Source organism: Paramisgurnus dabryanus, chromosome 12 (assembly GCF_030506205.2).
Source record: "Paramisgurnus dabryanus chromosome 12, PD_genome_1.1, whole genome shotgun sequence".
Lineage (NCBI taxonomy): Eukaryota > Metazoa > Chordata > Actinopteri > Cypriniformes > Cobitidae > Paramisgurnus > Paramisgurnus dabryanus.
The window spans coordinates 34800521-34825181 of record NC_133348.1 but is presented as its reverse complement, the minus strand read 5'-3'; the positions used below and the strand labels follow the sequence as shown (position 1 = coordinate 34825181).

The 24661-nt window shown below is 36.7% G+C and overlaps 1 protein-coding gene across 2 annotated transcripts in view; it reads right to left on the bottom strand.

Annotated features, from left to right (window-relative positions):
- The window catches only part of ccdc85cb (coiled-coil domain containing 85C, b), a 63276-nt gene that overhangs the window by 24969 nt on the left and 13646 nt on the right, over positions 1-24661 (bottom strand). The gene's annotated exons all lie outside the window — the stretch shown is intronic.

Below are 24661 nucleotides of genomic sequence, written 5' to 3'. Positions count from 1 at the left end.
GCCGATACCGATTGTTTATTAATTAACTGCATAAAGAAATCCATTATATGTAAAAATATAAGTTAATGTTGTTAATAAAATAAATGCTGAATAGCAAAAACCACCTTTGAAGGTTGTCATGCTGTCTTATTATATTTTTTTTAGCTTAATTTGTGCCTCTCTTATTATGTTGGTAAGTTGAATGTTAATTGGATCAAATCCATGTTCAGTAAAAATTATTTGATTCAGAAATAAATTAGCTTATAGACCAACTGTATAGTATTTTATACAAGTGTTTAATATCGGTATGGCATCGGTATCGGCCAGAAGTTGTCTGTTTAAATCGGTATCGGCCTAAAAATATCCTATCGGTGCATCCCTAACATTTTTTCTAGATAAAGTAATACCACGGAAGTTGTCTTTGCTTTATTACTGGCAGTAATGGGACTGGAGCGCGAGTGCGTCCTCATAGAGATACACATATCTCTGTAAAAGCAGAGAGAGAAATTAAATTTGCAGGCATTATTTACTTTTAAAATTACTTGATACATTTATGTAATGTGTCACTTTATTAAATCTATATGGTTTAAAAACATTGTCAGTATTTTTTTAATAATAAATATTAATTTATGTTTTGGTATCTCAAACTTTTTTGTCCATACAAGTTAACAGTTTAAGACAACTATTTAAAATATTGTTTAATTATAAAGAACTTTATACTTATAATTATAAAATAATTAAAATACTTTGGCATTTTTTTATTGTTCAAAATCTTTCCTATAAATTTCACAAATATAAGTAGCTGTTGGGATAATTGAAAAACATCTGTCCAACAACTTGGATGTTTTCAAATGTCAGGGTGGTACAATCACAATCATGTGGTTGTGGCATTTTATTTAAAAGTTAACAAGTAAAACAGTAAACATGATATAACATCATCCAGAGGACCTCACATGATTCTTGATATACTGAAAAATAGCTACTTTAATGTAATGGGTAGACTGGTACACTTTTTGTGTCAGGTGGTACAACCAATATAAAACTAGAAAATTAAATTTTATTTAAATATCTTTTAGCTGTCATTAAAAAATATATTTATGAACTTGGTATCAGAGGCAAAAGTTTACACCACCATCCAGCAAAAGATTGTAAATTAGTTGCAATAATTTTAATAAGCTAATAATAGAGGGAGAACATTAAAACTTATCGACAATGATTGGTTGTACCATCTGACAATTTTTGTGTGGGCCAATCAAAAATACTGTGAAAATGCATTTAAATGTTGTTTAATAAATACAACTTTTCAAAACACATTATTTCTGACTCAAAAACATGCATTACATTAATAAATAATATATATATATATATATATTTTTGTTGTTGTTGTTAAAGCTTGTTTTGTCATTGACCCAAAAGCCGAGCCTATCAAAAGGCAACTCCAATCCACAAAACCCATGGTCCAGAATACTGGAACAAGCACTACCAAAAATCATTCCAACCAAAAGCCACTACTGGAAATATGACTCCACTACCCTCAGAGCAATTTGAAAAATTAACTTTCCATCATTCCAGGGAGCTAAACGCTCTTGTCAGCATAACTGACCACAAGAGACCCAGACTCAGAAGTAGTTTTGTGAGCCGGGCACGCAGGGACAACAGAACTGTTAGGTTATATTGTATAGAAAAAATGGTCCTCAAATTTTTGCAACCCATTTGTCTGATAGGATCACAAATAGAAGAGAATAATGCTAAATGCCAATGACAACTTAATCGTATCTTGGTAAACTATCAGTAAAATCAAAATGGTCACTGGGGCTGTACCCTTTTAAAATGTACAGCTTTGGACCTAAAGAGTTCATATATGGTACCAAATATATACATATCACTATCCAATGGTACATATTAGGACCCATTTAAAAGGGTACAGCCCCAATGACAGCTCAGGTAAATTAGTGTAGTATAGTAAGTCAACTAAAAAGGGTCATCCACTTTATATTAAAAATCTATGTTCACTTCTAGCTTCACGTATATTTCAACATGCAAAAGATTTGTATACTCTTTGCTGGTTAATTTTTAAGTGCCTTTGAATATAAGCATCTGCAAAATGATTAATGTGTAAAGGGAGTGACGTCAAAGGTTATCTTGGTGCAAATGTATGTGTCACTTTGCAGGAGCAAACAAAACCAGGCAGATGTCACCCTGAATAGCTTGCGTGACATTCTCAAAAACAAAACTACACATATCTCTAATATTGACTGAGTAAAAGATTGAAATCTTAAATGTAAAATAAATGAGTGAAATAAAAATGTGATGCTCATCATTAGATTATAAGACTAGATTTCACAGACAGGGTCACATGGCTAGAGGCTGTTACACTCCCATAGAAAATGTCTGGCTACTGTATACAGTAGAGGTCAGCACTATATTATCAAAGAGACTGTAGGATTTCAAGCACTAGAGATCATAATCATCAAATAAATCTGCAGTGCATGTTAGCTAAGTGAATTGACAGGATTGTGTTTGTGTTGGATCGTGATGCTGGGTTGGTACATAGGGGTGGGGTTGAGTCCCTCACGCTTTGTCGCTTCCAATCGCATCAGCAATGCCATGACCCAGTTACATGGCCGTCGCTGCGGCACAAGAATCATAAGGGAATTTTCATGATGGACCAACTGCGTTGTCATTCTAACATTGTAAGCAGCTTCTTACAAGTCACACCCGAAGCCCAAAAGCAGCTGGCTTTGTTTAGAGTAACACTCGAGATGAACGCAAACTCAAGACTTTTGGAAACTCACTGTTTAGACTGCAGGAATGCTGTCGTTCAACTTCCTTTGAACATCTGTTGCAACACTGGGCGTTCCTCGCTGCATGCGTGCATGTGTTTTAAATCCGAATCAAAAGCAGTGCGTCTACGTTGTGAACGACTGCGTAGGTCAAGGAAAACTCCCAGCCTGGGTGTGTGCAAAAAGTTGCTGGATCAATTGATGCAAGATGTTGCAGCCCAGGCAGAAACAACAGTCTTTACAATAATTCATTCCATGTTGCCTGACCTCATTCTGTTAGAAAACTACAGCGCAGCAGACAATGAACCTTAATTTAAAGAGAGGGAAACGCTACAGACCTGAGGAAAAAACGTCTCTGAATTCATCGACTAAGTCTGTAACTTAGAATATTTTACAGCTGAAACATCTTGCTTGAAAGACAAAAGTTGTCGGAAAGCCAGAAGAGTCCTTCAATATGTCTCTGAGAGACAAAAAAAAAAAAGAAATTGAGAAAGGCAGAAATTAACTGACAAACAAAGAGAATAGACACTGATACAGTATTTTATATATAGTATATATATACACACTACCCTAAAGGATTATTAGGAACACTATACTAATACTGTGTTTGACCTTTCAGAACTGCCTTAATTCTATGTGGCATTGATTCAACAAGTTGCTGAAAGCATTCTTTAGAAATGTTGATAGGATAGCATCTTGCAGTTGATGGAGATTTGTGGGATGCACATCCAGGGCACGAAGCTCCCGTTCCACCACATCCCAAAGATGCTCTATTGGGTTGAGATCTGGTGACTGTGGGGGCCATTTTAGTACAGTGAACTCATTGTCATGTTCAAGAAACCAATTTGAAATGATTCAAGCTTTATGACATGGGGCATTATCCTGCTGGAAGTAGCCATCAGAGGATGGGTACATGGTGGTCATAAAGGGATGGACATGGTCAGAAACAATGCTCTCAGGTAGGCTGTGGCATTTAAACGAGGCCCAGTGGGCACAAAGGGGCCTAAAGTGTGCCAAGAAAACATCCCCCACACCATTACACCACTACCACCAGCCTGCACAGTGGTAACAAGGCATGATGGATCCATGTTCTCATTCTGTTTACGCCAAACTCTGACTCTACAATCTGAATGTCTCAACAGAAATCGAGACTCATCAGACCAGGCAACATTTTTCTAGTCTTCAACTGTCCAATTTTAGTGAGCTCGTTCAAATTGTAGCCTCTTTTTCCTATTTGTAGTGGAGATGAGTGATACCCGGTGGGGTCTTCTGCTGTCGTAACCCATTTTTCTCAAGGTTGTGCGTGTTGTGGCTTCACAAATGCTTTGCTTCATACCTCAGTTGTAACGAGTGGTTATTTCAGTCAAAGTTGCTCTTCCATCAGCTTGAATCAGTCGACCCATTCTCCTCTGACCTCTAGCATCAACAAGGCATTTTCGCCCACAGGACTGCCGCATACTGGATGTTTTTCCCTTTTCACACCATTCTTTGTAAACCCTAGAAATGGTTGTGCGTGAAAATCCCAGTAACTGAGCAGATTGTGAAATACTCAGACCGGCCCGTCTGGCACCAACAACCATGCCACGCTCAAAATTGCTTAAATCCCCTTTCTTTCCCATTCTGACATTCAGTTTGGAGTTCAGGAGATTGTCTTGACCAGGACCACACCCCTAAATGCATTGAAGCAACTGCCATGTGATTGGCTGCATTAATGAGAAATTGAACAGGTGTTCCTAATAATCCTTTAGGTGAGTGTATATATTATTTATCATTAGTAATATGTGCTGCTAAGGACTTCATTTGGACAACTTTAAAAGTTAATTAAGATTTTCTTAATATATAATTTGTAAATGATATAATGAATAAAGTGTAATAATGGGACTTGTCTTCACCTCCACTGTGGATGGAAATCTGCTGGGACTCACAAATCATGTGTACATGTATTGAAATAAAGTTTTATAACATAAGCCAACAGAGTATCACAAGCAACTCAACACTACTGCTTTCCAATAACTCTCGCAATATTTGAATGACTTGCGCTGATTAGTCTGCACAGCGACATATCAAACACACCTATAGTTTCTACAGCAATGAAAGCAGAAACCGAGGATAATGTGGACATGACATCATTGACAGGTGACATGAAAGGAACACTATACACTGTTAAATAAACTTAATTTTTTAGGCGTTACCAATTGAAGTAACATTTTCAGTTAAACAAACATTTCAAACAGACATTTCGTCACTAGATTACCTTCTGGTCCCCAGACTAGCTTGAGTTTCTTCTCAAAAATGTAAAGTCTATTGGATTTTCTCACTCATTGTATCATCTATTAATATGAACGTTTAGCTTCCTCACAGTACAAACAAAATGCTATCACCCAAAGTGAAATGAATAAGGAGAAAATGACAGTGTTACTATACACACTCAAAAAATGGGTTTTGTAGCACTGTTCATTATACACAAATATATTTAGTTACATTAACACATACACATTTATTTTTAAGACAAAATACAAGTGTAATGTGTTATGCTAAATCAATTTGTTATTCACTCTGGTTTACCTAAATACCTATCTTTAAACTAAAGTAATTGGTTTACTTTGCGATAGAGAGTAGACCTATTATCAGGTTCATATTCCGGAACAGTGGGGGCGGTAATGCTCCATTAAGCTGGTTACCAACCGCTGGTAAAAAAGAAAGAAGAAGAAGAAGAAGAATTTTTTTCAAACTAAAGGATGTGACGTCATTTTAACGACTTCCACGAAGACGGCGCGCAGGTGATGGTGTGGTAAGTAAACTAAATACGTTTATTCTTCAATCCATCTTAAAACATTGTTGAGGCAACTTTATTTTATGTTTAAGGCGATGGTGTTTGTTTTTGATGGTGATGATTTCACGTCATTTGTGCAGCAGTGAGGTAAAGTGTGTGATTGTGCGTTTCAAATGTAATGGAGTGCTTCACGCGATCTGTTGTGTGACGTGTTTAAACCGTATTAAACGTGATGTACTCGTGTTTAAACAATATTAAACGTGTTGTTCAATTTCGGCCATTATTAGTGTTTTATGATAGCAGCAGTGTTGTAAACTGCGTGATTTGTGCGTTTCAAAATGAACGGATTGCTTCACGTGTTCGTGGTGAGTTGAACTTCGATTTTCCGTCGTGTTCCGGTGGTAACGTTAGCCATTGAACTTGTTTTACTGGTGATAATAGTGCTTTTGAAACGTATTTTCCTGTGTTTAGTCAGAGCATTTTCTCAAGGGGTTCTTAAAGTTTATTTTTATTTGTTACTCTGAATGAATACTTAAAGTAAGTTATGTTGAAATGTAAAATTTGTGATCTAAAGTACTAAAACATGAAAGACTGCTGCACGTGCGTTGTGGTGGTTATCATAGATATCATAGTACATATTCTAATTGATATATTCAAGACATGATATGCTCTACTTGTTCATTTAAGTAGGAATTATGCTACAGATGTAATATTGCATGACGACAAAGGCCCACTTTCACTTGTAATTTGTGTGCATGGCATGCAGTCATCAGAAAAAGAATACTTTGCTGACATAAACAGTCACTTAAAGAAGAGTAAAACGGTATTTTGCATGTTATCAGGTTGTGTTTTCCAATCAAATGTCAATGGGACTTCTATATCACACAAAAACAGAAAACACAACCAGTGAGTGATTTTAAGCCTGGTGTAGTTTCCATTGCTGAAGTATTACAGGAGGTCAAACGTTTTTATGGTGATGAGGCAAGTGATGCTTTTGTTCATGACTGAAGCCAGATGTGTTTTATTAAAACAGATTATTTAAACTAGAGCATATCACACATTTTTTAGGTAAACTGCATTGTATGTTAAAGTCTGTCAGTGCCTATTTTAGTTAGCTAGCTGATGATTGATTATCCATTGCTTGAGTTATATGGTTGGTGCTTTGTTTGGTGACTTTGAAAAGACAAGTCCACGCATACTGTATTGTAAAATATGCTTTTATTTTGTTAAATGGACAATTCATAAGTTAATGTTTTTTTAAACCATACTTACAATTGATTTAAAAAAAAATAATTAACTAAATTTTACTTGTTTCCACAGTCATACCACAATGACTTCTCCAGTCTGGCTAAAAGTTACAAAAGGTGATCCTTCAGTATGCCATTCCTACTTCAGTGAGTGACCTGTCAAAGGAAATAGAAAAACAATGTAATCTACAAGGACATTTAAGGCTGCAGTTCATGGATTCTGACTTGGGCAATTAGTTTTTAAATCTCATGTACACATCTGAAATTCAAGACAAAAGTACACTAAAGGTGGTATTCCTGACAACACCAAGTGATTGTGACAACTTGCCCCCACCACAACTGAACAGTTCTCAAAAGGAGTACCTGCTCATCACCAGCTCTTTCACTTTCATCCTGTGACACAGTCATTTTGTCAACCCAATCTACATCATTAAGCTCTGACTGTGTTGCAAAAGTGTGTCTTGCCAAATATATAACAAAACTGAGAAAAATTGGCTGTAATGAAGTGAAATTAGATTTACTCAAGCCCAAACCAGCTGGAATTTCCAGTGCTGTTTACCATATATATATAAAAAAAAACATGCAATGCTGAGGTGAACTACTGCCCTTACCATCCACAAACGGAGACATCCAAAACACTGGAAGTAGTCAGTTTAATACTTCTGTCTGAAATTAAAAAGAACAATAAGAAAACATTATGAATGCGGATGGACAAGACCTTTTCTATCAGGAGACATGAGGTTGTCAAGGAATCGCCTTCAATAGCAGATTTCAAAACTAGATGGCCTGCTCTTTTCAGAAGGGAAGAGGTGAGTGAAACGTTTTTGAGTCATTTATGTTTAACTTTATTGGTTTTGTGGTAACAATAATTTATTTTATTTTGTAGATTTGTGCACAGTTTAAAAGAATCACAACAGCCACATTGGTGTCTACATACTTGGCGAAGATGAATCCATATTCTGCAAAGCTTATAAGGATCTATGCAAAACGAGGAGTCGTCAATGGACAGAGAATTAAAAACCTGCTGGTCTCCACAACACGGGTATGATGAACTGCACTCATTAAAACCTTATAATAAAACTTCTTTTTGCACTGGTGAAATTGGAATTAGAAAGTTTCTGGAACTTGTAAAAAAAGAAACATAGGTACAGTTTAAAGTGTCCCTTTTTGTTGTTGTTTTCCACTTGCATGCTGTATTTTGCATAATAATCTAAAAATAAAGGTAAATGTTTACCTGATATTGTGAATGCTACAATTAATAAAATTTTGATATTTTCATATTTAGACTGACAACATTGATCAGACTCGGATCTTTCTTTGTCTACCTGAATGAAGACCCGACCAGTCTAATTAAAGAGTATTTGGTAAGTATATGTGCATATATATACTTTGCTGTATAGGGCTGGGCCGGTTAGGATTTTTTCTTACCGCGGTCGGTAATCAACATATTCCCGCGGTTTTGCGGTTTATTGCCAAGACAACGAGTTAAATAACATGCATGATTTATTTATCTTCAATACAAAACGTGCACATTACTCAAGGAACATGTAAAGTGAATATTATTTCCTTCCACATTTCTTTAATTTTAAACATTCAACAACTTGAACAATTCATATTATCAGTTTAAAAAAAATGTTAACGCATTGTGCGTGTCCACATGTGCCTACAGACATTTAGCCACTTTTCTATCTATATATGAATGGCCTGTAAATGAGGCAAATTATTGCTGCCCTGACGGTCTGGCAAAGTAACCATTTGTATGAGAAATCACTTGTACTGCATATGTGTCCGTGCTTGAGTATAGCTTGGAAGCTGCACGGAGACGCATGTGTGTGCGCAAAATGACACGGTCCGTCTGTCTCGCGCGCGTCCGGGCAGTCCGCGTCTGTCTCGCGCGCGCCCGGGCAGTCCGCGTCTGTCTCGCGCGCGCCCGGGCAGTCCGCGTCTGTCTCGCGCGCGCCCGGGCAGTCCGCGTCTGTCTCGCGTGCTCGGGAACGCTTCTGTCCTGGACACTTACCATAAACATCTGTCTTTTTCCACAAACGGAGAAAAAAGACACAAAAGCAAAACTTTTTGAAAAGTGTCCTGCTTTAGAAATGGTCACTGTGGTAGGCTAGATGAAAAAGAGACAATCTAAGCTCTTTGGATATGAATCCTCGGACTGATCGCGTGCTCTTTATGTTGCGTGACAATTTAATAATGTATGAAACCTGATCCTGTTGTTGATCTGTTGCGGCTGTTTGCACGTTCTAAATTAAATAAAATGTTTGTATTGCTTTTACCGAGTCACAGACAACGTCACCTGTATTTCTACTCAATGACAATATTAAAATCATATCAGTTAATGTTCAGTTAACCAGCTTGTTAACCAGTTGTTAGCAAGCTGCGTGTATAACATCCCCACATGTACACACAAGTGCAGGCCAATGTTTCAAGTTGTTTTTTTTTTTGCGGTTATGACGGTGAGGAGCTCAGACCGCGGCATGGGTCACGTGACCGCGGTATGGCGGTAATCAGGTTACCGCCCCAGGCCTATTGCTGTATTATCAAGGAATGGAAATGTTGTGGTATCCCAGGTGAAAAAGTAGTACACTTCCATATTGTACTTACAGTGCTCTATTTTAAACTAATTTATACTTGGTATACTAAAATTTATTCTTTAGTACTTTTTAAGATGTTCTTAAGATTATCTAAGTGTACTTATTTGTGCTGTTTTGAGACAACATGATTATGAACTAAAATGTGCTTTGAATATACTATCTCTGTATTAAAAATGTATTTAGTTAAAACTTGTAAACTTGAACCCAACTTTCATACAAAGATGGGTTCAAGTTTACTACGAGTGGTACTTAAATACATTTTTAAAATAGATTTTTAGAACATTTTAGTTCATATTCATGGTGTCTCAATAATAGAACAGGGAAGTACAATTATACCTTGTTCACACTGTCAGTCTAAATATGATTTTGGTGCATATTCGAATCCATCAATTCCAATTCAATCACATTTAGAACGTGTGAACGGCCAAAAACCACATGAAATCAGTGTTTTTTCAAATCTTTTTCGGGCTACATCCATGGGAGGTTTAAAATCCTTTTCAAATCGCATTTCTGGAAATCCAAGTCAGTCTGACCGCTCTGATCGCATTTGTGTAGCTTTTCAGTTATGTCATGCTGTTGCGTCACATAAAACGTAAACACGTCAGATGTTGAGGCAGATTGTCGTGCCAACGCAACGTCATTGCCATAGAAACATTGCAGATAATCCAGAAAACGGCAGAACGCTACAGGACGAACAGTTGTGATCCACAATATGGACAATGAGTTTGTCAAATCGGATATGCCCTAAAATCTGATTTAGACTGACATTGTGAACAATGTACAAGATGTTTAAGATTATCTTAAGTAGTACAAAAGAAGAATTTTTAGTATACTACGTACAGAATTAGTGCATGAAAATAGAGCACTTTAAGTACATTATAGACGTGTACTTTTTCACCTGGGATAACTTTTTATTTTATCTCATCTCCACTCATGGTATTTCAAACCTAGTAGTTTCTTTCTAATGCAGAAAACAAGATATTTTAAATAATGTTGGTAAGCAAACAATACTTGCCCTATTTTACTTTTTGGCTGTTGTACATTATGGAATATGAGACCGTTCTTAAAATACTTCAGTTTTACAGAATCAAGTGATGTGTTGGTTTTGAATAACATTAAATGGTAAATGAGATTTTTCTGAACTTATTAATAAACATAAAATAATTTTATCATTGTCATTCTCACCTGCAGGATACAGATGCACCCAGTACCCAGGAGGCGATCCAGAAGATGGTGATGGGAGTGCTTGTTGTAAAAATGTATGGTTCAGACATCGAAGACAGCCCAGCAGATGTTGGAGTGTTATTAAAGGGATTAAGAGTTCTCGGACCTCAACAACATTGTGTATGCAACAACCATGCTGATGGGACTGAAATATGAACTGAACTTGAGCTACTTTCCCAAATTCAGGTACACTTTTGAAGTATTGCAGTTGTTGTTTCTGGAGCTAGATGGGAAGTAACTATCTCATAAAGTTCAGACGCTGAAGACCAAGCCTTTTGCAGATGTTTTGAGAAAGGAATGTTTTAATATTTCATATGTAAATGCCATGTTTTTGAAATGGCAGTACAATAACATTCAGGAAGTAAGCAGTGTCGTCAATTTATTTTGATAGTTTTGCAGTGTGTTTCTATTTAATTAGATTAATGTAGAGTTGTTTAAAGCTTTGGCTGTACGTAAATGGTCCTGCATCTAATTTGTCATGGAATGTTAACGTTTATAATGTTTTTACAGTACCATTTAACTTAAAATTATACCAAAGTTGTTGAAAAATCTTTGGAAGTCGCATGTGCCAGCTCTCTGAATGGAGAGCAACCTATTTTGTCAGTTAGCATTACAGTTGTGTAATAATGTTGTTTAATTATACGTATCCCGGGGCTTGAAAAAACTGCCTGAATGGTGCTTCGTGCATTTCATTTGTCAGTAAGTGTAAAAAATTGTAATGTTATAAGGTTACATTGTAATATCCAAAGTCCTTGAAAAACTTTGCAAGTTTTTCAAGTTGATGAGTGCATCTCATTTGTCGGTATATCCTTTACGGTATCTGTAGTTTAAGTGCAATAAACATGGCTTGAAGAACTGGTGTCTGAGAATCTTTTATGAATAAAATGAATGTTATATAGAGTTTATTACAAAAAGTATATTTTTGTGTGTGATTTAACTTGAAATAGAAATTGTTGTGTTAAAGTAAATAAAAGTAATTGGATGGAACCACTGTCCACAATGTAAATGAGTTGTATGAATAAACTACTCTTGATTTGGACAAGCAAAAAATATTTGATTAGTTTGTACAAGTTAAACACATGTTCAGAAAACGTAACAATCTTAAGTTATGGATAAGTAACTAAGATAATTTTGTTAAACATTACCACTTCACATTAGTTATTTATTATTCAATTGTGTTGCTGCAACAAAAGAATTTGGCATTGACTGAAAACAACCCTTAAATGTTAATAAAAACTAACTGGGTTGTGTGGAACCACTGTCCACAATAAAATTGTGTTCGTTTAAAGTATCATTTTTTTGAGTGCACCCTCAATTATAACCTCAGCTAATCATTGACATTTACAGTGACCTTGATCCTCATGTGAGCACACAAGTACACATAGCCACAAATGAAAGCATTAACTCAGTGCTCAATCATCTCTTCAGGGAGATAAGTGCTGGTTATTTATCTACTCTGTCATAACAGTGGTAAGGGTTCTAGTGTTTATGTTTTTAAGGAGTGAAGTATTTAATGTTTACATCCATTACCCTATCCAAGTTTAACATCCAGTCAACTGCTTTTACATTTATGGATTTGGCAGAAGCTTTCATCCAAAACAACTTACAATGCATGCGATCTATAAAAATAATCGGTATATTATTCTTATATATAATATTAAATATTATCATTACTTCACACTGATAGCTAAGTGAGCTAAAGGAACTTCAGGAAGCTTCCCAAAAGCAGTGTATACTATTAAGTAGTTTGAGCATCCTAATAATGGGCCAGACACTGGGTTAACCAATGGTGCAAGTTTAGGGCTGGACTGTTTGTTCAACCAATGTCTATCAGAACTGGTGATTTTATTTAAGTTTTAAATCTGCATACGGATAAAGGTGAAATGCGCAACTTGTCAGAGACTCAGATAAACTTCACTTTAACCTTTACCACTCCGCTAGCTCCGACAGGCCGGCTGGCCCAAGATTGTTTGAGAAATCTGCAGCTTCAATATGTGCTTTATTAACTGTTTTCAATTAAAAGCATACTTATAATTTGATATTATATTTTATACAGTAAATTCTGTGTTCCTGTATAGCTCAGTGGTAGAGCATTGTTTTAGCAGCGCAAAAGGAACTCAAGTACTGATAAAAATGTATAGCTTTTTATGGAATCTATGTAGCTTTGGATAAAAGCATTTGCCAAATGCATACAAAGTAAAAAAAATGTTAATGTAAACCCAGCAATTCTTTTAAATCCAACTTTTTAAGTGTAAAGGTAATATTAACTTTTAATTACCATGACAACTGTTAAAAGGACAAAAGCTGGAAAAGGTTTGAACTAAAACAAGACAAAAACTGGAGAAGCTTTGAACTGTCCTAGGAATATTATGAGCTCCCATTGTAGCAAAATGGGAAAAATGTGACAGAACCAAGAAAAACATTACGAGGTCAAATCATTCGAACAAGCTGGAACTGGACAAGAAAACAAAATGTTAACTTTCAGCCAGAAACGTTCACTGAAAGCTCTGCTTTGTCAGAAAAGGCAGAATCTGATCTACATGAATACTTTTGCAAGTCAAAAGTCAACTTTCTAGTTTCAATATGAATACTTTCTCAAAGCCTTTGAATCTTAAAAAACAAAACCTGGAGGCATCATTTTAGGTTGATGCAGCAGTTTTAAAGCAGAATTAGTGAGCTCTTACTAATGTTACAGATGCTAAAACTATACCATGATGTTTCGATATGGCTATGAGCAGGCCCAGATTGGCCATAGGGAGGACCGTGAGAATTCCCCGGTTGGTCGGTCATTTTTTTTTTTTTTGTTGGCTACGACTGCTGGTGTTTTCAAGCAACCAGGTCGAAGGTTGCTGTTCCTAGGTTGCCAGCGCTCACAATATTATCCATCCCCACTCAACGTAATTTGCAGGTTGGAGATGCCCCTATTACTTTATGCAGAAGTTAATTGTGTCCCGAGCCCCGATCACTTATTGGAAGAATTCTTGCATTAGGGTCCATTAACATCTAAAACGCAGGACGCGCAGTTTTCTTCTGCTTTTTAATTGTGAACACGGGTTTTGTTTCAGATGTGTCTATATATTTGAGTGAGCTTGTAGCGTGTCTAGATTTAAAAATGTGTTTAGGCAACTGTATTTGCATTGAATTAGAAAAGATACATTTGAAAAATACAATGAATTGCAAGGCTGCAGAGAACAGGGCACTATTGCAGACTTATATACTACTGAGGATTTAATGATATTATTATTTTAATATAGTCAGTCATGAACTAAAGTGGGCCGGTCTAAGGCACAAAACTCCAGGGCTGAAAATTATTTCCACTCCGGCCCTGGTTATGAATAATTATTCGTGTACCATATTACCATGGTAGTGAGAATACCACAACATTATCCATAAAACAAAACAAACAGTTGTTAGACTCTTTCATAAAAACAAGTTGAGTAGTAGAGTTTGATGGTCCAAGTAATTGAACCAAATATAAAAAGTCTCTAATACCACAGTGGAACAGCTAGAGACATCAAACAAGATATATGTACATCTAAATTTCATCCTATAGTCCCCCAGGACTACCAGCTCCATAAAGTAATTGCTGGTCACATGAGAGCACATCAGGAAGATCAACAACATCTCCTTAGGGGACAAAAGACACATTACATCTTCAAGCACGTGGAGCACATCACAGCTACTACAATGTTCAATAAATATTTAATGCACTGCCAGATTCCAAGATCAACAGGGGCAATGAGAATCTTCACAGCTCAGCTAACATGCAAGCATTGTACAAAATGTGTCTGCCACAATACCACACAGTTATTCATTAATATGAGATACTTTTCAAACTATAAAAAAAGCTTTTTATATTTTTTAACAGGTAATAAAAGCTTCGGTTAATTAGCTATTGTAGTGCAAAAATCTAAAACAAAGCGTAATACAGTATCTGCAATATAGAGGGCTTGACAATAAAGAACCGCGATGCGGAAAACACGACGGAATCATGGAATGCAAGTATAAAATGAAATTAAAATTAAATTAAATGTACAATGCAGAATTTCACGGAAATCAGTGATTTTTGCATTTAGTCATTTTTAAAACCCATTATAACTCGTTTTTAAATGCTAGTTTTTTGTTTTATTAACCAGCAAATGACAGAAATACACGGAAACATTTTCCTCTTGTATAAGGTTGGACGTAAAGAAAGGTGCGTCCATTTCATGTTATGCAGTGCAAACAATGACAAGCGTTGCCTCATCGGAGTGCAAGCAGGTAGAGTTGTGTCTGAGTCCACCTTTGTCGAGTACGAGTCAAGACCAAGTCCTTAAACTCCAAGTCCGAGTCCAAGTCCGAGTCCAAAAGGGTCCGAGTTGGACTCAAGTCCGAGTTCTTAAAGTCAGAGTCCAAGTCGAGTCCAGAAAGTAATTAAATTGAAAAAAGATGCAAAATTTGTATTGTAAATGGTTACTTTCTATTAATACTTTAACCTTTCAACCCATTTAACCAATGGCAATATAAAAATGTAATAAATACCTCTATTGCATCTTGTCATTGAACATTTTTATTCTATGTCAACTAGTTTCCTATCAAAACTGATTTCAAAGAAAAGAAAGGGATATAAAGGTATCTTCTTTTTACCAGATGTCTTGCAAATAAATTCTCTATGATTTTCGTAAGCAAAACAAATTATTGCTGACTTTGAGGACATCGTGCTAGCCACGCATTGATGTGTGTGATGTGTTTATCTTGCAAGTATGATGCGACTGGCTGCTGCCTGCAAGTGTGTTGCAGTAAAATATCAGGAGGGGAGACGGTCCCGTACACACTGCATATTTATTCGGTTGTCACTTCACCTTTTAATGCTTAATCCTGTACACACACACACTTCAGTAATTTACGGTATTTACGTACAAAAAAGCCGAGGACCTGGCAACACTGCAAGACCGCGCGCTGTGAAGCAGCCTCACAAAAGAAGCGTACAATACAAAGCGCCCGGACGGAGGTTCATTGCAAAACACAATGCTGTTAGATTATTCTGTGTCAATCATCACATTTTCGGGAGTGAGTCTTGTTCCATACAGACATGAAACGAACATTTAGGGGATTCAACCCCGCATTTAAATGCAGTTGTCACTCTTGAAAGTTTGCAGTGTGTACGAGACGAGACATTAATTAATTTCTCATCTCAAGTTCATGCTGTTTTTAATGTTGCACATGACGTGGACTCGACTGTACTCGGGATATTTTCCGAGTCCAAAATGTCCAAGTCCGTGTCAAGTCCGAGTACAAATTCACCCGAGTGCGTGACAAGTCCGAGTTCATTCAAAATTGGACTCGAGTCCGGACTCGAGTCCGAGTTCGAGTACCCCAACTCTACAAGCAGGTTTTCCTCAAAGCCCAGAACATAGCAAACTAAAGGCAAAATATACTTTGTTCCCACGTCCGCCTTGCTCGGCCACACAACACAACACTCTTCACATCTACAGTATTTACTAGCATGTATAGCTCGTATCTGCTCCTCAGACATGAGAGCACCCAGCTGAAGCGCGCACACAGGACCAGTCAACACACGCGTGATCAATGAAGTTTTCTTTTTTGGTTAAGTGAACATAAACAGCTGGATGTTTATCAGTATTTTGAAACAGTGCAGTTTGTCTTGGGTCTTAAAATGACAGTAGCCTGCTGCTTTCTGTGTCAGAAATGTTCATTACCAAAAAAGTAACTTTCATTACTCTTAATTGAACTTTTGCAGCTATACATTTAATTCATACAGTGTGCAGTGTCTTATTTTGTATTTATTGCTAATGTTAAATCAGATTGTTGACAGAAAATTTCATAACTAATATATTTACATTTAAAACAGATGCTTGAAAAGTAAAACAAGATATAGTATTATGCTTGTCAATAGCATGGTTGTAGTACATTGCGGTTACTGTAAGAGCCAAAATACATCAGCCTATATGTAATTTTAATTTAAAACTTTCAATAAATTGTTTGTAAAATGTATACGTTTAATGTTTTCAGGTGATATGCTTTTTGATAACTGAAATTTAACTTAACCTTTAAATCTAGAATTTAGAAAAATGAAAACGGAAAACACGGAATTTAAGAATAAATAAAACAAAATTTGGGGAAAAAATCAAATGGATTTAATAAGGCCCTAATCATGAATGATGCTTGGCAGAGTTGAGAGACAGAGGCCAGTGCTTCATTGTCACAAAAGTTTACCATTTGCATGAGTTTTAGGCCTAATATTCAAGTACAAGAAGACGCAAAAGAGATTTCGATGCACTGCACGCCCAATAACCGCAATTGGTTCAGACACAAGATGTCGAGTTTATGTTTGCTTAAACTGACATATTTACACAAAATTATCCCCGTCAATTATGTCTTAAGTGAATAGTTCAAAAATAAAACACATGTATGTTGAATTCATGCATCCGTAAGCAGTACTGTCAGACCAACCAAAAAATCTGATTTGCATGTTTGTTATGTTGTATTTATTTATGCAATTGATTATAATTAGATTATATATTCTTATTAAATAATTAAATAATTATTTTAAATTTATTTTAGGTAGGCTAGTAGTCTTTGGTGTCATGACTTTAATTATTGTATTAAAGTAACATTGGTCAAAACATTAAAATCGATAATCAGATCAGTTTTTGGAAAGTAAACATCAGAACCACTGGCCTGTCTGAGCCACTAGAAAAAATCCCTAGCATTGAGTCCTGAATTAGGTCTGAAAGTCTACTGGAGTACTTCTAACATGTATGATCATAATGGAGTTAAAGGGGTAGTTCAACAATACAGCAGTCGCATATGAGACATGGTACGCTTCGTCCTACATCATACTGTCTCATGTATGCACACGTTGGTGGTTATACCGGAACCTAGATATTTTAGTTTTAAATGTTGATATTTTTCTTACAAAATAACATCGATTGCCCTCAGAAGGCTTTTATTAACCCACTGGAGCCGTGTGGATTTCTTCTGTGAAGGATGAATGGACTATTTTGGGCTTTAAATCAAAAGCACCATTTAGAGCCAGGACATTTTCTAATCTAACTCCAACCGTGTTAGTAAAAAAAAGATAATCATATACATTGAGGGTGGCTTAAGATAAGGGTGTGATCAACCAGACACTCTTTTCTGCTGAACGCAGTAATTATGAAAGTTGTTTTTCAAGAAATTACCTGCCCATTCACTACGTGTGCATTATTTAATTGTAGATCACGGTTGGCTGCATTCAAGGTTTTTTTCCAGATCAGACAAGCTCACACACAGCAGGCTGTCGTGTTTGTCTACATATTATGTCACTTATTGACTGGTAAAGTGTCTGTAATATCGTTCAACAAGATTCCCCAGAGTGCTTTTAAAGCAACCCTGACACCACAGACCGCAGAAGTTCAATGCGTTCACATAGTCGGGTAAGGGTGTGAGCTCACTGTTGGCAACAGCAACAGTTATGTAACCCAAGACGCAAATGTGTTTATCTGGGAAGACATGAGCTTCAATTATCTGCGTTGTTTCGGAGCAAATACTAATTTCTCCTCTTCCACCACTGACCACTAACATTGCTGAGGCACAGATAATTAAATATTTTACCGTGCAGACAGAATGTAGCTCTAAGCCCAAATTAAAAATGCAAGCTGTGATCTGTGAACCTAGAACTTAAAGTGATATGTAAGTGCTTTTTTCATTAATGATCCGTACACCAATTTGTGCTGAAAAAAAAAAGAAAATTCTTTATGACCTCTATAATAGACTATTGTAACTCGTTACCTGGGGGATGTCATGCAAATCAGGTAAACAGGCTTCAGCTAGTTTTTTACACTGGCTACCAGTTAAATATCGCATACAATTTAAAATACTATTAATCACCTACAAAGTCTTAAATGGTCTAGCACCCTCATATCTTAGAGAATTAATATCAGAATACAATTCATCACGTACACTGTGGTCACAAAATTCTGGTCTCTTAACTATCCCTAGAGTATCAAAAGTGTCTAAAGGTGGTAGATCCTTCTCCTACTTAGCCCCTAAGCTCTGGAATTATTTGCCAACTGATGTCCGAGAATCAAACACAGTCGATCACTTTAAATCTAAACTTAAAGGCGCTCTAAGCGAATCTGTGTGACGTCCCTTCTTGTTAAAGTTCGAAGTGTTGTCAAACAAAACGGAGCGTAGCTAACTCCTCCCCTCCCCCTCCCTTCAGTGCTTTCTGAACGAGTCATGAACGTGCCCAACCCCCACTCCCAAATCCTTCTTGTCATTTATTGGCTGGAACACTTTGTTATGTTTTGTGGTGGTAGGTTTGACCACTTTGTTTTTGTCACAGTTTGGCATGCCTGGGCTGTCTACAGACAGCTGTCTACAGACACACAAAAAAATGTTTTATGGCCTAAAACGCGTGAATTCGTTTAGAGCACATTTAAGACTTTTTTATTAAACAAAGCATTCACATAATTAGTCTAATAAATATACTTATCTCGCAATAGTTTGCTTATATGGAACAAAGCATTCACATAACTCGTCTGGGTAATATACTAATGTCGCAATAGCTAGCCTGTCTGGAACCAGGCAGATATTAAACCACAACACTGTATGACAGGTGCATTACATGCGAACGGCCCCTACGCTAATTTTGTTTCTCTCTCTGTCTCGTCCTCGAACCCGAGGACATTGAGAAAAATAGACCCAGTTCCGGCTGCCGTGGAGGTCAGCACACAACTGATCTACTGGCCGTCCTTCAACGTGATGCCCAGCCGATGCCTGACCAACGACCACCGACGGAACTCGTTTAATCTCCTTATCTGTTTACATACCGTTTATATCCCATACAAATATATATATATAACCCCTGGGAGTCAGCCAACACTGGCTTAACTTAGCACCCTCTTGTATACGATACATTATTTATACGCTCGCCTGTAAAGTTTATTCATAAGTATTTTGCTACTAATTTTGTCTGTCGATTTTTCTGTGTTTTCCCCTGCTTCTATTAATGTGAAGCTGCTTTTAAACAATTACCAATTGTGAAAAGCACCATATAAATAAAATTGAATTGAATCTATATTAGTCTGTATAGACTATATTGATGGTATACTTTATTTTTAAGTTTGATACCATGATTGGTATTCATCTTTTGTGTTTCACGGTGAAAAACATATGTGATTGGAAAAACAAAAGGGTGTTTTTTATATTTTAAAGTACTCCCTAGTGAAAGTCTTTATTCTATTATTAATATTATGCTGGGTTGGACAGATCAATCTGTTATTTAAGGGATAATGTACACCAAGCCTACCCAAATTAAACCTCAACAGTGTGATCAGGACCCAGAATAACTGGACCCAGAATAATATTTTATTACCTTATTAGTTATCAATTAACACCCTACATGAGTAAAGAGAGATACATTAAACATGCAGTATTATTAGTAGGCTACCAGATAAGATGACTAAGAGTACATGGATAATATAAATTTTCCTGGAGCTTACTGTGTGCTTTTAAATCACTGTCATGGTACTGTGATGTCATATGCCGATCGGTCTGCGCAGCACAGTATTAACCTTGCCAGACCTCCAAATGCCACTAAAATTAACCACAGAAATTTTTTAAAAACCTGCACGATCATTGTTTTCGTGATTGATTGTCGATGTCATGTCTGAATACTCGGCCAGTTGTGCCCATCCCTAAAATGTTATGTATCCTAAAGTGGTTTTTAGCCATGAGTCAACCCAATTGCCTCAGAATATCTGCACAATGGAATTTCTGAAGTTACCACTGCTTAGTTTCACAGTAATATTACTTTTTGCTCCTCACAAAAGCCTCTTTCTTAAAAGGTACAAAGTCTGAAGTTCTTTGTCTAGTGACACTTCATCGCATTCATAATCTAAGCAGACACCTATACATGGGTTTCAGTCATGTGACTTTTTACGTTATGCCGCCATCTTGAGGACCTACCGAGTACCAGTAGGCTACTGACAAGCATTGGCTGGCTTGCTACGATTTACGGATTTCTTATCTTTTACTGTCTATGATTCTTATGGATACGGGAAATGGCTACGAAAGACAACATGTCGCACCTCGACTGTCATGAAAAGAAACGCGACTTTTAAAAAATATACCTTGGTTTGGGTGTGATGCCTACTCAATCCCCGATACGTTCTTCCAGCCGCTGTTCGCTGCTACCGAACTACCACTATTTTACAACACTAAGGCGGCGCGTCACAACATGAAACTTTGCTCGAAGTATCACCTGGATCTCTACTCATGAACGCGAACATTGAGAACATTGTTTGTGTACACAGAGTTTAATAAAAAGAAAGTTTTGTACAACTGATTTTGGCTGTTATGGTGTCTGCTCGTCATCCCTGCCAGACGGAAATAATCGATTTCTGAATGCGAATGAATGAATCTCATATGAGGCTCCTTTTTCAACTAGAAGGTCAATATTGTTTTTCACTTGCGACAAAACAACGAATTATCTGTGCATTTATATGGAACTATGCTTTAGGAGCTATCCATCTTTACTCTCCTCCCTCCTTACGTTCCATTCGCAGATCGATACATCTAGACTGGGAAGATGGCGGCGAGCGGAAGCCAAATCAACCAAAGTCAGTTGTTCAAAACCTTCTTTTTAGTAAACTCTTTGTTCACAAACAATGTTCTCAATGCTCGAGTTCACGTGTAGAGACACAGGCGATACTTCGAGCAAAATATCATGTTTTGTCGAGCCTTCTTAGTGTTGTAAAAATAGCGATTTTGATGCTCACAACATATTGAAGGCATAGCTTCTAGTTCTTTTGCGATCACTTCAGGTCCTCAAAATGGCGGAAGACAAGAGAGTGACGCCAGCTGAAACCCATGTATAGTGTGTCTCAGATGCTCTTAGGAATTTGACTGGAAAGTGTCAGTACAACACGCACAAGCTTGTACAAATATTTCCCTTACATGCTTGTGTTAGTCACAACTCTTATCATTTATGCAAATCTTTGCATAATTAACAACAATCCTATTTAGTGCTTGCAGTACAAAGAAAATGTTTTACAAGAAACCTTCTGTTCTTGCATCACTTTGCGGTCTATGACATTACAGACAGTAGTTCCGTAAATCAGAAAATTCATTGTAAATTGTGCAACAGCAAATCACACCAAAGTCTGCTTCAAACTGTGGTCTAGGTTATGGTTCACACGAACAACAATTTGTAATTGATAGGAAAATTACTTTTTGGAATTACCCTGTTTAATTTTTTAAAAACAAGTGATGGTACTAAACTTCTTGATAAATTTATTATAGTTTACAACAACATAATACGTGATACCCATTACAGAACAATATAACTCATTGATGCTTGTTTTACAGAAATAGCCTTTGGCAAACAGCTTGCATTCTTTACGTTTTGCAATTCATGAAAGTGGCAGACAGACAAAAGTGTTGTTTTGTGTGTGTTAAGTATTGCTTGTGAAAAGCAAAGGGACAAAATTAAGTTAAACAGTAAAGCCAAAAGCCTTTCAGCTAGTTTTAATAAACCGTTCTACTAGAACAGATTTCCACAAAATCTAAGAAAACAAACTTACAAGACTGTTTTTAAGATATACACTGTCATACATTATAATACATATTAAATATTATTCAATCTATGAATCGTTGAAGTTTTACAGTATTAAAAGAAATCCATATCAAACACACTGTAAAAAATCCTTGTTGCACTTAAACTTTTAGGGACCTTATTTTAACGATCTTAGCAAATGGTCTAAAGTGCAAGGCGCACAGTCTAAAAGGGTGTGTCCAAATCCATTTTTGCTAATTTAACAACAGGAAAATAGTTTAAAAGGTTGTTCCTATTCTGGTAATGAGTAATGGGTGTGTTTGGGGCGTAACATGCAATAAACCAATGAGTCTCACTCCCATCCCCTTTAAAAGCCAGTTGCACTAGTCAGTCCTCATTTATGTCCAAGAGACTTGATAATAATCCTTTAAATTTTTATCATTTATGTTTTATATTTAAAACCTTTGTGTGCTGTCCATGTGTGTAATAAGCAAACATGCGTTGTCGTCTCGTTTATAGGTGTATATTACTAATGCGCTAGCCCAACATTATCATACTCAAAATTCTAGTGTCCGATGCCACTTTTGCTAATTTAACGATGGGAAAAATGGTTTGTGCGCCGAGTGCACGGTCGAAAAGGGTTGTTCATATTCTTATAATGAGTAATGATTTGGGTTTAACGTGCAATAAACCAATGAGAGTCTTATCTCTCATCCCCTTTAAAAGCCAGTTGCGCTGGTGCTATGTCTAATCCCTAATTTAGATGACAGACTTTGTAAACTGAAAAACTAAGTGGAGGAAGAAAACCCCCAGTTTAAGATTACTGTTAAAAATGTGTTGTTTTTTATTTTTATTTCAATTTTTGGGATTAAAACCTTTTGAAAGCTGTTTTCTTTCAGTCATAGAAGTACAAATAGCAGGTTTTTATTTGCTGTAAATGTATTGATATCCTACATAATCAATGTAATCTCATAAAATAATTTGCAAATATGCAAGAAAAGATTTGTACTCTAAAAATACAAACAAGATATAAAGAATTTACGAACGCGCAGAGAGCCGAAGCGTTTCAGCACTCGGACAGCGCCATGGATATCCACAGGTACAGAGTCATCATACACAATAAATCCGTGGGGTACTGTAGCATTTAAAAACATTGTTTAAATGTTTAAAAGCAAATCATTTAACTACTTAGGCTGCAGGTGAAGCAGCTCTTTGTGCCTTCTAACGTCTAATAATCGGTCCTCATTTTTGTCCAAGAAACTCAATAATAATCTTTTACATTGAATCCTTTAATTTTTCATATTTAAAAGCTTTTTTGTGCTGCTGCGCATCCATGTGTGTGATAAGCAAACCCGCGTTGTCGTCCCGTTTATAGGCGCATATTCCTAATGCACTCTTTAAATAACAAAAAACATATTGCGTCATTGACTTTAGACCAGGTTTTAGTTTGTCAATGCCGTAGTCTATTTTAGTTGCCTCAAAATAGCAACGCGCCAACAATGCACCTGAACACACCTGTTTTCAGACCAGACCGCCCATGGCCGCAAAATTGGGCGCAAATGCATTTGCTATTTAAACAACGTGGCGCTAAACGTGAAAATGATCATCGTGCCGTGTTGAAACTAGCAACAGACACTTGCATCGCGCATAGAGCTGCATTGCAGATAGAGCCCTATATGTGTCATATTTATCACATATATTAAAGCCTTGAACTTTTTATGTGTGTATATTTATATATGTGTGACGGATGTCAGTGTTAACGCTCCCGGTACTTCTCATTCACCCGCATACTAACTATATTTCCCATAATTCACCGCGACCCGCTGATTACTTCCCAGCTGTAGCGTATCAGCGGGTCTATTTAACCTGGGACTCTGCCACTCTATCTTCACGAGGTCTTGTTTGCCCCAGCAGCATTTCTGAGCGTTTCCTTGTGTTTACCCGTGTTTGCTTTTCTGGTGTTTATATTGGACTGTTTATTGGATTATTGCTGTTTGCCGCCTACCCCGACATTGGACTGGAATATCGATTACTGCCCTGATCTTGGACTGTGTAACGTATATGATTGATATCTGCCTTCCCCGATCTTGGACTGTGTTTACGTTTATGCTTATCTGGATTTACCCTTTGATTACTTACTGTTTGTTGTGTGAATTCGACAATAAAGAGTTGCAAATGGAACCTAACTGACTCGTCACAATAAGTATTTTTTTGTAATTTATATAATTCAGCAATGTGAGTTTAGATAATCTGTATTCTTATAGAGCGAGAAGTTCTTAAAGTTTATACAATGACAGATTCAAGTCTAAACTCAGAAACAAGCTTAAATCTACTGGCCTTAGCGCGGTCATTTTTAATGTTTATGTTTCTCTGGTCAGGGCACCTTGTTATTATCTCACCACAGATTATTATGCAACTGACCTTGGGCAAAACATCACTTTAACATGCTAATGAACCACAGTCATGCCCGACTACCCATCCAAGTCATGTGTTTCCATGTGGGACTAAGCACA